Genomic DNA, 13,249 nt, shown 5'->3' on the forward strand with positions numbered 1-13,249 from the left:
ATCCTACTGGGTCGCGGGGGGGTCCGGAGCCTATCCCGGAAGCAATGGGCACGAGGCAGGGAACAACCCAGGATGGGGGGGCCAGCCCATCGCAGGGCACACTCACACACCATTCACTCAGGCATGCACACCTACGGGCAATTTAGCAACTCCAATTAGCCTCAGCATGTCTTTGGACTGTGGGGGGAAACCGGAGTACCCGGAGGAAACCGCACGACGACATGGGGAGAACATGCAAACTCCATACACATGTAACCCAGGCGGAGACTCGAACCCGGGTCCCAGAGGTGTGAGGCAACAGTGCTAACCACTGCACCACCATGCTGCCCCCATTATTATTATTATTATTATTATTATTATTATTATATGTAATAATAATAATGGCTAATGTTATCCGCAAAGGGCCAGTGTGTGTGCAGGTTTTTGGGATAACCAGTAGGTCAGCTGTTCAAACCCAGGTGTGAGGACTCTTCAGCCAGTCTTATCAGTACCTAATCTAATTAGGGAGGAATCTAATTAGGGATCTGCAGCAAAATCCCGCATACCCAATGGCCCTTTCTAGATATGACTGCCCACCCCATGGTTTAGGCAACATCACCTACTCAGAGGCCAGCTAACATGTGTCTTTGGGGTCAATTCGACCCCAGGGTGAGCGTGAGAGTTAAGCATACCTACGGACAGTGCCTGGCAGAGCCCATGCCAAGCATCACTGCTGGCACCCCTCCCACACCATCTCGTGCCACCCACCTATGGCATCTAATGGGCTGAGCGGCACTGCCTACTAATGCAAACAGTCTGCTCCTCCGAAAAGCGATTTATGTGACTGCAAATAAATACGTACAGCACGAAGATGGGGTCAAGAGGTTCACTTATTGTTAGGCGGAAAACTAGCATAGATAAGGTCTGTTTTCTAATCGATTTTGGATGTGATGCGACTGCTGGTGCTTCCCAGACGTGTCAGTTCCGGAATCTTAGAGCCAAATTCCTGAGATTCCCACACACAGTAGACTCCACAGCTTATGGAGAATGGTGCAATAAACAAAGAAATGCCCAGTCAGCAGCTGTTTTAAGGGCAAAACCACCCTCTTAATAGAAAAAAAAGGTCTGAGGAGAATGGACAGATTCGGTAAAGCTAACAGGAAGAGCATAAGTGCGAAAATAATAACTCGGTAAAACAGTGTTGGGTGGAAAGGCTTTTCTGAGCACACAGCACATTCTTGGAGGCAAATAGTGGGTCCTACCCACTAATAATATGTGTCCTTAATAATGTAGCCACTGATTATGCATAACAAAAAATACAAAACAAAAAAAAATAGAATATATACAGAACAAAATTATAATTTTATTCTTGTCTAGGAAAAAGAGAAGACAAGATGTCAGTAAGTCTTCAAGACACCTTGAACAAGTCCCACAACAGCAAGGTGACCGAAACATCATTTTCCACCTTAGAAACATCGCTGAAGTACGACCAATCATACTGTAAATCAGAAAGATGCAGAACAACTGATTCATGCCTAGACTGGGTTACTGTAATACACTTTTTGCTGGCCTCACAAAGAAAATCACTGAGCGACTACAGCTAGTTCAGAACTCTGCTGCTCGGCTGTTAACCAGAACAAGGAGGAGAAAACACATTAGTCCGGATTTAGCTGCTCTACACTGGCTACCTGTAAAATGAAGAATTGACTTGAAGGTCCTCCTACTTATCTGCGAAGCCCTTAATGGGACAGCACTTAGCTATGCTGTTAACTCCATCGTTAACTATTTGCCTTCAAAAACACTGAGATCATCTGCTGGTGCTTTGTGGAAAGTTAATAGCAGCCGATTGAAAACTGGAGAGACAGCATTTGTGAATTATGCCCCTAAAATGTGGAGCACGCTACGTATAGACGTCGGGAAAGCTAGCTCGTTACATATCTTTAAAAGAAAGTTAAAGATGTATTTCTTCACTTTAGCCTGTAACCAGCTACTGCATGTGTGACGCTGAGTGACCAGAAACGAGGCAGACCCCGTAATGCAGGAAAATGATTTATTGGGTTTCAAGCCGGGTGCACCGAAAGCCGAAGGAAAAAGACACGCAGGTGGTCTGGTTGATTGCGGGAGGTTCGAAAGCCGGGTTAGTCAAGCCTACAAACAAAGACAAGACGCGGAGACGATGGGAGAGGAAGGAGGACGGAGGCAGACGGAGGCAGACCAGGGTGGCAGGGCAGGGAAGGCAGGCAGGGGCAGGCAGGATCGGGCAGGCAGGTAGATACGACCAGGGAAGCAGGGCAGGCACGATGGCAGGATACGATGAGGCAGTCATGAGTATGGCAACAATACTTCGTAACCTTTGGGAGTTTGCTTTGAGGTTAAGTAGCCTGGTTAGATTGCAATAATTGCTGCTGATGTGCAGCCCCACCCCTGGAGGCGTGACAGCCTGGTCTTCCTGATGCAGGCCTGAATTCCTTTTGCGCTCTGCTTGTACTTATGCGCTACCACATAGAATGCCGTATTTTACTTGATTTGATAATGGTAACGTTATATTTAATTAGGGGGTGGCATGGTGGTGCAGTGGTTAGCACTGTCGCCTCACACCTCTGGGACCTGGGTTCGAGTCTCCGCCTGAGTTACACGTGTGTGGAGTTTGCATGTTCTCCCCATGTCGTCGTGGGGTTTCCTCCGGGTACTCCAGTTTCCCCCCACAGTCCAAAGACATGCTGAGGCTGATTGAACTTGCTAAATTGCCCGTAGGTGTGTAAGTGTGCCCTGCGATGGGCTGCCCCCCCATCCTGGGTTGTTCCCTGCCTCGTGCCCATTGATTCTGGGATAGGCTCCGAACCCCCCGTGACCCAATAGGATAAGCGGTTTGGAAAATGGGTGGATGGATGGATGGATAATAATAATATTGACAAAAACCAAATAGAACAATGAAAATTGGTAGTAATCAGCAGAAGAAAATCCCAATTCAAACTTCCATAAATAAAATATTTTTTTAGCACTGCCCTCTAATTGCAGACACACAGAACACATGACTGCCCCGGCTTCCATCTTCATAGATTCAAGTCTTTATGTTCTTCATAAGATGTTAATGGAAAGCGCCATGCTATTGAGAAGGTGTATTGCCACCAACTGGAATTTAACATGCAGGAGTTCACATCCAAGGACAGTCAGTGATGCAGACCAGCATATGAAATACAGAGAAGGCAAACATTAATGCAGTCTTCAACTGCAAATGAAACTTGCGATGTGCAGAATTTGTGATGCGATGCCCCTCAAGCAAATATACAAATAATCAATTAAAAAATACCAATAGCTATTGTATGACTATAATTCATATAGTATGTTTGTCTGTATGTATGTGTGTATATATATTTTCACACACACACACACACACACACACCACTCTATCTTTTCAAACTGATTCAAATCTGCATTTTTAAATCCTGGTTTAATCCTGGTTCTGCTGTCAGAGGCTACACTGTGAGGCCGGCTGCTTCCAGGCTCAAAGTTTCTAGGACAGCAGTACACAAGAATAAGGTGAAGCAGGAGACACTAGGAATGACCAGAAACCAGCCAGGTAGAGGGCAGAAGTGACTTTCTTAGGCCAGAGATGACCGTCAACTTATCCGGCAGTGTCTCATAAATCGGAGGATGACATCAAGTGACCTTCAAAAGGAATGGGAAACATTAAGTGTAGGTGTGCAGTGCACTGCTAGGACAGTGTGTGTCAGGCTCCTAGAAGCAGGACTGAAGTCCCATAAAGCAAGGAAGAAGCCCTTCATCAGTGAGAACCACTGTCGAAAGAACCAGACTGCAGTTTATAATATATATGCATATACATATGCTGTGTGCTTAATTTTTTCCACAGCTATACATCATACATATATATACATATACTGTATATATATTTGTGTGTGTGTGTGTGTGTGTGTGCGTGTATATATATCTTGGATAGTAATGTGAGACACAGACTTGTGATATCCACACCTGCATAGTCAATAAATTCATGGAGTTTCCTGGCCGCTGAATGTTGGCAGCTCAAAGGAATGAAACCATTTTGCCATGACATGATCTGCGTCCTGATTACACCCATCAAACGCTAAACAAGCGTAAAGGAAGTGAACGGTTATATTCAAGAATGATCTCAAAATGCAGTTATCTCCGAGACGGACCTCTCCGAGAGTTTCACTTTGTTTTGTTCCCTCCAGATTGCCTGTGCTCCTCACGATGGATTAATCAGAACATTAACACACATGGCAGTAACTTAAAGAGCTGTTGGTCCATCCGTCTTTCATAAGCACTTATCCAGTAGAGATTCCCATGGAGCCCAAGAAGGCCAGAGCTTGAGGCGGGAGAGACCCTACATGGGATTCCAGTCCATCCCAGGACACGGGCTATTTAGAGTCAGCAATGTAAATGAGGACATTAACCAATCTGCAACAGCAAAACCATAATAACCCCATTGATAAACATTGTGTGCTTAGTTGTTCACCATCAACGTATCCTTTCAGGAGTAAAATCCTACTTCCAGCAACAAAAATGCCATTGAATTCCACTGAAGGGTGTGGAATCTGGGTTTTTGGAGAAAACGAAAGAGCATAAAATAGTTATATGGTGTTTATTGCTATAAATTTCGATCACGGTGAGTTTTTCGGGTGTGCCAAATGTGTTGAGGAGGAAAACCACCCAGCATGCAGTGGTAATTATAATGCAGCTATCTAAGAGAAGATGATTGTAATTTGCACGAAAATGCAGAGTAGGCTGGAAGGAAGCCCAGAGAGAAAAAAAAAAGAATTGAACAAGAATAACAAGGGCTGTCAGCAGCTGTGGACAGGTAATGACAAACTTGGCCTTAAAACTGTGGGAAAGACGACTTATCACTGCTTAATTAGAGAGAAAGGAAATGTACAGAGAGATAAGGATTCAAAGAGGCAGAAAATGGTCTGTCATAATAAGATGATTAGAGCAACCGGGAATGGAATGGATTAGAACGGGTCTTTGGTTCTGGAATTCTCCTGGAGCAAAGCTCTTTGTTTCTGTTTGAACACTGTCAGGTGGAGGTCAAACGAGAAAGAAACCCGAAAAATCGCTGTCCTTCATTTTTGGGAATGCACGTCCCAGTATGCCGTTCCTAAAGCGTGCATTGCCGAGATGTGAAGTGGATTCCGTTAAAAACACCTGCTGCTTTTTGTCCTACGATACTAATAAACGCTACGTGAACCGAGGTAAAATGGTGTTGTTATTGCGGTCAGCTGCGACCGTCTTTAACGTCGTGCTATAAATACTGACAGTAACATTGTACGCGCTGTAATATAAATGTATTTTATATTTATTGTAGTACGAGTAAAGACTACACTATTGTACCCTTAAAACATCTTATTGCATTGCTTAAAAATCCTAAAAGAAAAATCAAATAAGAGTCAGGCTTTAGCACGAAGATGCTGGTATTGATTTTTTCAGTATTCTGGGTTCAAGTGGACAGTGGAAGACTCTTTACCCGTAAGAGGACCAGAAGACACCAAACTCTTAGTTAATAACACTGTTCCCTTTGCAGCCCATACAGAGATATAATTGTCAAGTAATATTGTATTTTGCAGCCTAACAAAGAATAAATTGCCATATCATAGCATCATATGTTATTGATATTTCCAAAAGCGCAGTGTTTCATTAATCGCCTTTGCCACAAACCAAATCTGGGAATACTGTACCACATTCTCATATTTCCCGTGTATGATAATCAAATACGTACATACACACAGCGTCAGACCCTCATACGAATGTCATCTAATAAGAAAACAGGTTATATTTTAGCATAAATATTTTTACAGCTTGATTCCTTACCATCAATATAACAACATCATTGTACTGTAATTATTCATTTAGCATTATTATTAATGAAACAGAAAAAAATGTTTCACAGCTGTTTATTCATACAAACGGCATGACTATTTCATATTTACAGTGCAGTCCACCTGATAATGGTAAATGGACTGCATTTATATAGTGCCTTTCTACTCTTATAAGTACTCAAAGCTCTTTACATTTCATGCCTCACGTTCACCCATCCACACACCGGCAGCAGAGGCTGCCATGCAAGGTGCCAACCTGCACACCGGGAGCAATTTGTCTTGCTCAAGGACACTTTGAGGGGGGCCAGGAAAAACCGGGGCTCAAACCTGCAACCCTCCGGTTGCCGAACAATAGCACTACCTCCTGCGCCACCATCTTCCCCTGCATTGTCAGTTATTTGGAATTTATCTGTATAATGCAAATACCCACAACACACCGTTACGTAAAAAAACAATGCTGGCTTTCACCATACAACTCCGACCCTGGCAATTTTTTTACGTTGTGGTTTTGGTTGAATCGTTCAAACTGATATCGTCTAGCCTAGAAGCGCAGCAGAACAGACAGTCCTAAAACGCCCTCAACTACGTCATGAGGAGAGAGACTTGTGTGCTCTTTTCTAAAACCGGAATTTCATTTTATAACAAGGTAAATGAATGCCCCTGGTTGCCATGGATACCGGAACAAGCCTGGACAGGGTGTTGGGGGTATACTATGAGAAAGCTAGTTCCGACTTCGGCAGTATTCTGGGTTCAAGTGGACCGTGCAAGGGCCAGAAAACATTCAGCTCTTGTTTAATAACACCGCTCCTATTGTAGCGCATATTGAGAGATAAGGAATGTTAGAGAAAATAGTCAAGTAAATTTATCCTTTTCGTCCCAACAAAAAATACATGACAATGCAATGTTTCTAAAAGTGCAATTCATTATGTCTTTATCACATATTTACATCATGCATTTAATACATATAAATACTAAGATATTAATGCGTTTTGTCAGTTTTCTTCAACTATCCATCCATTAATTTGCTATATACCCGAAAATCACACAGATATTCACACCTACAGAAAACAGGGGAACAGTTTTATTCACCTACTCACACACACACGCACACACACACACACACACACACACACACACACACACACAAACTCTGGTTATAAATTAGCTTGTTCTGTACATAAATCCACTGTGATTCTCTTACTGAACCATAACCGAAGTGATTCATTAGCGTTGCTATCCGTTCCATACAGGCAGCTATTTCAAAACATAAAAACATAAAAAAAAAATTTAAAATAATAAAAATCACGCAGTAGCCCGGAAAATTTATTTGTGGAAGGAGTCCAGGATTTGTTAGGTTTGGCAGTTTTTGACAGTCATAAAAAGTATGATATAAATATGCTAACACAATGCTGAAAACAAGAATCCTTTCTCATCATTAAAATGGGTTTCCATTAATCGCTCCGGTAACCAACAAGAGCGGACTGATTGGCAGGATTGCCGTCTTCTGAAAAGGCAGGCAATACTGCCCTCTAGTGCTGAATAAATTAGGTGTCTCCGTCGAGAAAACTAATAGGTTAGGAAATCTAATTAAATGGTGAGAGCAGATCATAGTTATGACACCTACATTCACGTAAATTGCACTCCATATACAGCGCTTACGTAATCTGATAAATGAAAATCATGAGATCTGTGTCACCGTGAGAGAGATTAACACTTAACTGCATATTTACTGAAAAAAACATGTATTTGGTCTAATATTTCGGTAGCTGTAATACTTTTACTATTACAGTTCAACATTCAGTGCATAAAGTAACTTAATTTAATGACAGAACAAGTATGGTAGTTTCAAGTTCCATAAATATGCACGTTACCAGCAGATGGCGCCAATAACACAAAAACTGACTCTCTCTTTCAAAATGACAAAAATGTTTTGACGTCTCTTGAAAAAAATGCTTCTGTAGGCAGGCTATGCAGTCTTTGCCTATTTGAATACCTTATGCAAAATGAAAACATGAATTCAAACATGAATCAAGAAAAAGGTTGAAATAAATAGAATCTTGAGTAAAACAAATGTGTTATATGATGCATATATAATATCAATATTTAAAACCTATGCAAACTCTATTACCAATATTATACTGTATATCAAACATTTTTGACTTTGTTAATATGGCCAAATTCAATTTCTCACCAACACCAACAGGATCAACTCCAAAATGGTTACTTTTAAGTGGTAAACGCTGTGTTTTACCACACGGTTGGCATAGTTTCATCTGTTTTCCAAAAGCCTATCTGGTACAGCAAGATTCCGCAGTTCCAGTCTTGGGTGGCCACAGTCCAACACATTTTGCAGATTTCCCTGTTGAAACACATCTTAATACCAGGTCGTGTATGTGTATTTGAGCAGGGAAGTCTTCAAACTGTGTTGGAACTCCGCAGTACAGGGTTTTGGTGAGCCTGGAGCCTGTCCAGTAAGGCGGAGGGCAGAGGGACAGGATGCCAGTCAGTAACAGGGCACACGTCATATGGGCATCGTAGACTCCATTCTGCCTCGCTGCACGTTTTTTTTTTTTTTTTGGGTGGGCACAAATCATTGGAAAAACATGAAAACTCCAGTGAACAGAGTGGGTGCTGGATCTGACCCCTTAAACCTGGAGGTGTGAGACACTCTCAGGAAAACCAAACAAAACAGTCCGTTGTAACAAACGAACACTTCTGCCAATTGTAGTATGTTCCAGCAGCCGAATTACCTACTACAGCATGGAGTTCATCTTCACCGAAAAATCATCCGTGTTATGCATCTACATTATGCATATTAGGTTTGCAATTTATTCTAAAACCACTGAGAGTCCCAGCCTTTTTCCTCGAGACGTCATTAATGCGGAAACCGCCGCGCTGGTGTAGTTTAAGTCTCAGTGAGGTACGAATGCTATAAAATGCAAATAATCGCCTCAGCAAAAATACTGACAAGACAGCGCCTGCAATTTATTAAAGAAAAAATACCGTATGAAACGGTTTGTGAACTGTTTCTTTTAGTCAGCCATTTATATGTGATAACATTTGAGACACAACCTGAATCAGCTAATGTAAATGATTAACAGAGGCTTTTAACAAATCATCACTCTATATCAGCTACATCATATTAAATATTTAGAAACACAGTCCAGCCTTGAGACCTACAGCATCCATATAACTTCCGTCTCACTCTGTTCACAGACATTTCAGTTTGGGTATCTAGTTTAAGTATCAACGGTTGATTAACAATTGATGTGGATCTCAAATGTCTCACTTGATACTCCCACCTACTCTGGGACACTCGGGGACAGTGGGGGAATGGTTTACTTTTAGATGAGCAACTTACAATAATAACCACTGAGGAATACTGACAGAAAAGTTATTTAAAGAGAAAGCTCACAAAAAGCAATAATAGGAGTTTGCAGGACTCGATTGCAAAACCACAGTAAACACCGTCTCGCGGAAAATTTCGGGAAAAAACTTTTCAGATATCAAAGAGGCCACTGTTCTTATATAAATTTCGTAATCAGCATCTTTTCTATCATTCCCAACAAAATCAACTCCTTCCTTTATTAATGTTCTTAAAAAGCTTTTGCTCTCTATTCATCTTTGATCAACCTAAAGTCTAAAATTCAGGAGACATGCTGAAGAAATTTTTTTTGAAATTCTTCACTATCATTTTCTTCCATTCAGTTTTCCTAGTGATGACATCTGAATGTTCTGGAAAAAATTAAGAGACCTCAACAAAATGTTCAGTTTCACTATTTCCTCAATTTATGGGTATGAGCCTGTGTAGAAAATATATATATTTTTTTCTTTTTTTGCAAACTCCAACCTGGCTCTTCTCTGTTTGTCATTGATGAAGGGCTTCTTCCAAGCTTTATGGGACTTCAGTCCTGCTTCTATGAGCCTGACACACACTGTCCTAGCAGTGCACTGCACACCTGCACTTAATGTTTCCCATTCCTTTTGAAGATCACTTGAGGTCATCCTCTGATTTATGAGACACTGCCGGATAAGCTGACAGTCATCTCTGGCCTAAGAAAGTCTCTTCTGCCCTCTACCTGGCTGGTTTCTTGTCACTCCGAATATCTCCTGCTTCACCTGGTTCTTGCATATTGCTGTCTTTGAGCCCGGAAGCTGCCTGCCTCGCAGTGTAGCCATCTCGCAGCGAAACTCCAATTAAATCAGTAAAAAGCATTTTAAAAAATGGAGTGCTCTCTTACTTTTCTCCAGAGCTGTAGCCACACTGAACAAATTTACAGAGCAAACCAAAGAATCCATTTACTGCAACCACACGTACTGCAGCTACAGTTAACCAGCCCAGCCTGATTTAGTTGGGAAAGTTTAATTAGGAAGTTCTAGCAAGATTAGCACTCCCAGTGTAATTTTCTTATACGGCATCTCCTATTTACAGTAGTTGCAATATTTTTTGGCAATTCATCCTATTTCCACTCATAATCATATCGTTCCAAATTATCAAGACACAATATTCGAACAATATCGCACCACTGAAAACAGCAAATGATATTATAAACTCAAAACACAATAAAGAACATTGTGATTCCTTTAATAGATCTTCTGAAGAGCTTAACACAATAAGCATTGTTTTTTTTTCTTCCAGTGGGTACAAAATGCTGGATAGCTTTCTGATGCTTACATTATGTCATGAACAAGACTATTTATACAGCAATTTTTCTATCATTGCTTCCAGTCAAACTGGAGTCCTTGTTATCTTGCGGCCCACAGACTTAATCACAAGACTGACACTTTATTATAATGTTAAACTACCGTAAGAACCTTCAATATCCTTTTACGTGGCTAAAATGTGTCAATGGCTAATTTGTTATATTCCATCGAAACATAGGTGTTAATCAAATTAGGCTACATTGTGGTTAACCTAAAACCACATCTATAATTTATCTTATACATGCTGTTTCTCTGACCACCAATTAGTATTAAGTGGTTAAAGAAAACATTTGTGTCCGGGATACTTTAGTAGTTTAGGAAGCCAAAACATTCACGCTTTCGATGTTTCTAACAACACACAAATAGAACATATAGGTGTCAGTCTCAATATTTGGCATAGATAATGACATGCTTACGAATTGTAGCAAAAGGCCCATTGGTGTACTGTCAAGCCACTTTCAATGATTAATTTTAACAATGAGTTTATTTTCCATCCTAATAATTGCAGTTAAAGGCCATCTTTTGCAGCTTTTGTGTCACCTGTCACCTGTTTATTAATGAGCAAAAACCACCTTGGAAATTAAAAATGGAAGACAGGCCACATCCTTAGACACAATGATGGCAACTGATTCCATCCGTCCCTCCATCCATCCATCTTCTGTAACCACTTGTCCTATTCAGGGTGCAGAGCCTATCCCAGAGAACGCGGGTGCAAAGTAGGGAACAACCCAGGATGCGGTGCCCACCCATCGCAGTAGCAACTGAATATTGAACATTGACCAATAAAGCTAAAAAGCAATGTGATGACTCAAGGCATTTTTTCCGCCCCCCCCCCCCCCCCCCAACCCCAACCCCAAGGAGAGATAGTAGGACAAATGGTCTGTGTTGTAAAGAAACATTTGTTTGTATGGCTGGTAATTTACAGCCTATCAATAAGTCATTGTTAGCACTAGAGCTTGGTAGCATGTCTTTGCCTCCAGTGGTATGCATCCAGGGGCGTTGTGGAAGGCGTTGCATCAGAGCAAAACTGAACACAGAAAATGTAAAAGTTGTAAAAAGTTATGAAGGGAACCTATTTTCACTGTATAAGTGTGCGTAGACTATAAAAGTATATTATGCACTTTATAGAGATTTTACATGTAGTGTATACAAGATATCAACTTGGCGGAGAAGAAAGGTTTGTTATTTAATAAAATTACCAGCAAATAGGTACATGAGAATGCTTTATTATTGATTAGGTAGTAATTTTGTTAGTTATTATAATTATTACTATTATTAATATTATTGTTGTTGTTGTTTTTTAGGTACCACCAAGCTGATTTGAACTCCAAGCAGGCACTGGAATGTTCCGCTGTAATCTTCAAGGTTCCAGATGGCCTCCTGCTAACTGTTGGGATGGCTGGGTCCCGCCACGTTTATCCTCGTCGTCCTCTTCTCCTCTACCACATTCCCAAGAGTTGCAGTCTTCCCTAGTTCGCTGGGTCTTTGCATAATCGTGCGTCTTATGAGAAGTCAGGCTCGACCCGTTTGATTTGCTCCCTTTGTGTCCTTCAGGGTCAAAGATGCTGCTTTCGTCATGTCCTCCGCTCTCTGTCTTAGTTGTTGGAGATGCTGCATTAAGTTTGAACAGGGCTTGACTGGGAGTAGTCAAGTTGCGGGGTCACCGTTGACCCCATGATAAGTTTTGCTAACTGAGGTGAGTGTCCTCAATAATAACTTTTTTCAAGGGATACATTGTTCCTGGAGGTGTGTGTGTGTGTGTGTGTGTGGGGGGGGGGGTGCACAGTAAATTTCACCAGCCCACACACCGGTATGCCAGATGGCCAGTCTAGCCCTGCTTTTGAAGAATTCATCGCAGGTCTGCCAAATGTTACTCTGTAATAAGTTTCCTGACGCCTAGATCCTTCCGGGACGGCTGTCAATGACAGATCCGAGGAGAAAAGATCTGTCTGTAGCATCTGTGACTTCACTATCGATGCGAAAGTTAGCTGAAGTGCTCATAACCTTTGTTTGCTTCAAACATTCTGATTCCTATTCTGATTTTAAACTGTTTCTACGTATCTTGACACTATTCATTTTTTCATACAAGTATGGTGTCATCAGTATATTGGAGGTTGTTGATGTTTCATCCACTAACCTTGATCCCACAACCATGTACTGCCAGTCCAGCTTATTTGACTCTTAACTACAACAAAGTTATTATTATAGTATATTATACGATAGTGAGTTACTTAGAGCTATCATTTAAATAGGTTCAGGAAATAATGTCATTAATGCCAATAAATTATTTCACTAATGATTTAGTGGAACTGCTAAAAAGTACTAAAGTTAATAAATGTAATAATTCAAAGCAGGGCTGGGGTTCCATTAATTTTGTTATGATAACAATGCATCTGTGCGGTTTATTATACACAATGTTCGCGATCGCAAAATGGAAAATTGTCTGACCAAAGTACAGCATGACGGAGGAGACCGGAGTAAATGAATACAACACCAATTAGTTAAATGAATTCTCGAGAAAAACTGGAGTCTCGTCAATAAACGCCCCAAATAAAAAATGGTCTCAAACGTATTCAGTACTCACAAATACCCAATAATACTCACGTCTTAGCATGAAGACGTACTGACTTACAGCAATCAGTAAATTATTATCCGACAACAGCAATATAAGGTCTAAATAACGTGCCACTGTAAGTCATGTCTAATTGTGACAT

Source organism: Brienomyrus brachyistius, chromosome 25, assembly GCF_023856365.1.
Source record: "Brienomyrus brachyistius isolate T26 chromosome 25, BBRACH_0.4, whole genome shotgun sequence".
Classification (NCBI taxonomy): Eukaryota; Metazoa; Chordata; class Actinopteri; order Osteoglossiformes; family Mormyridae; genus Brienomyrus; species Brienomyrus brachyistius.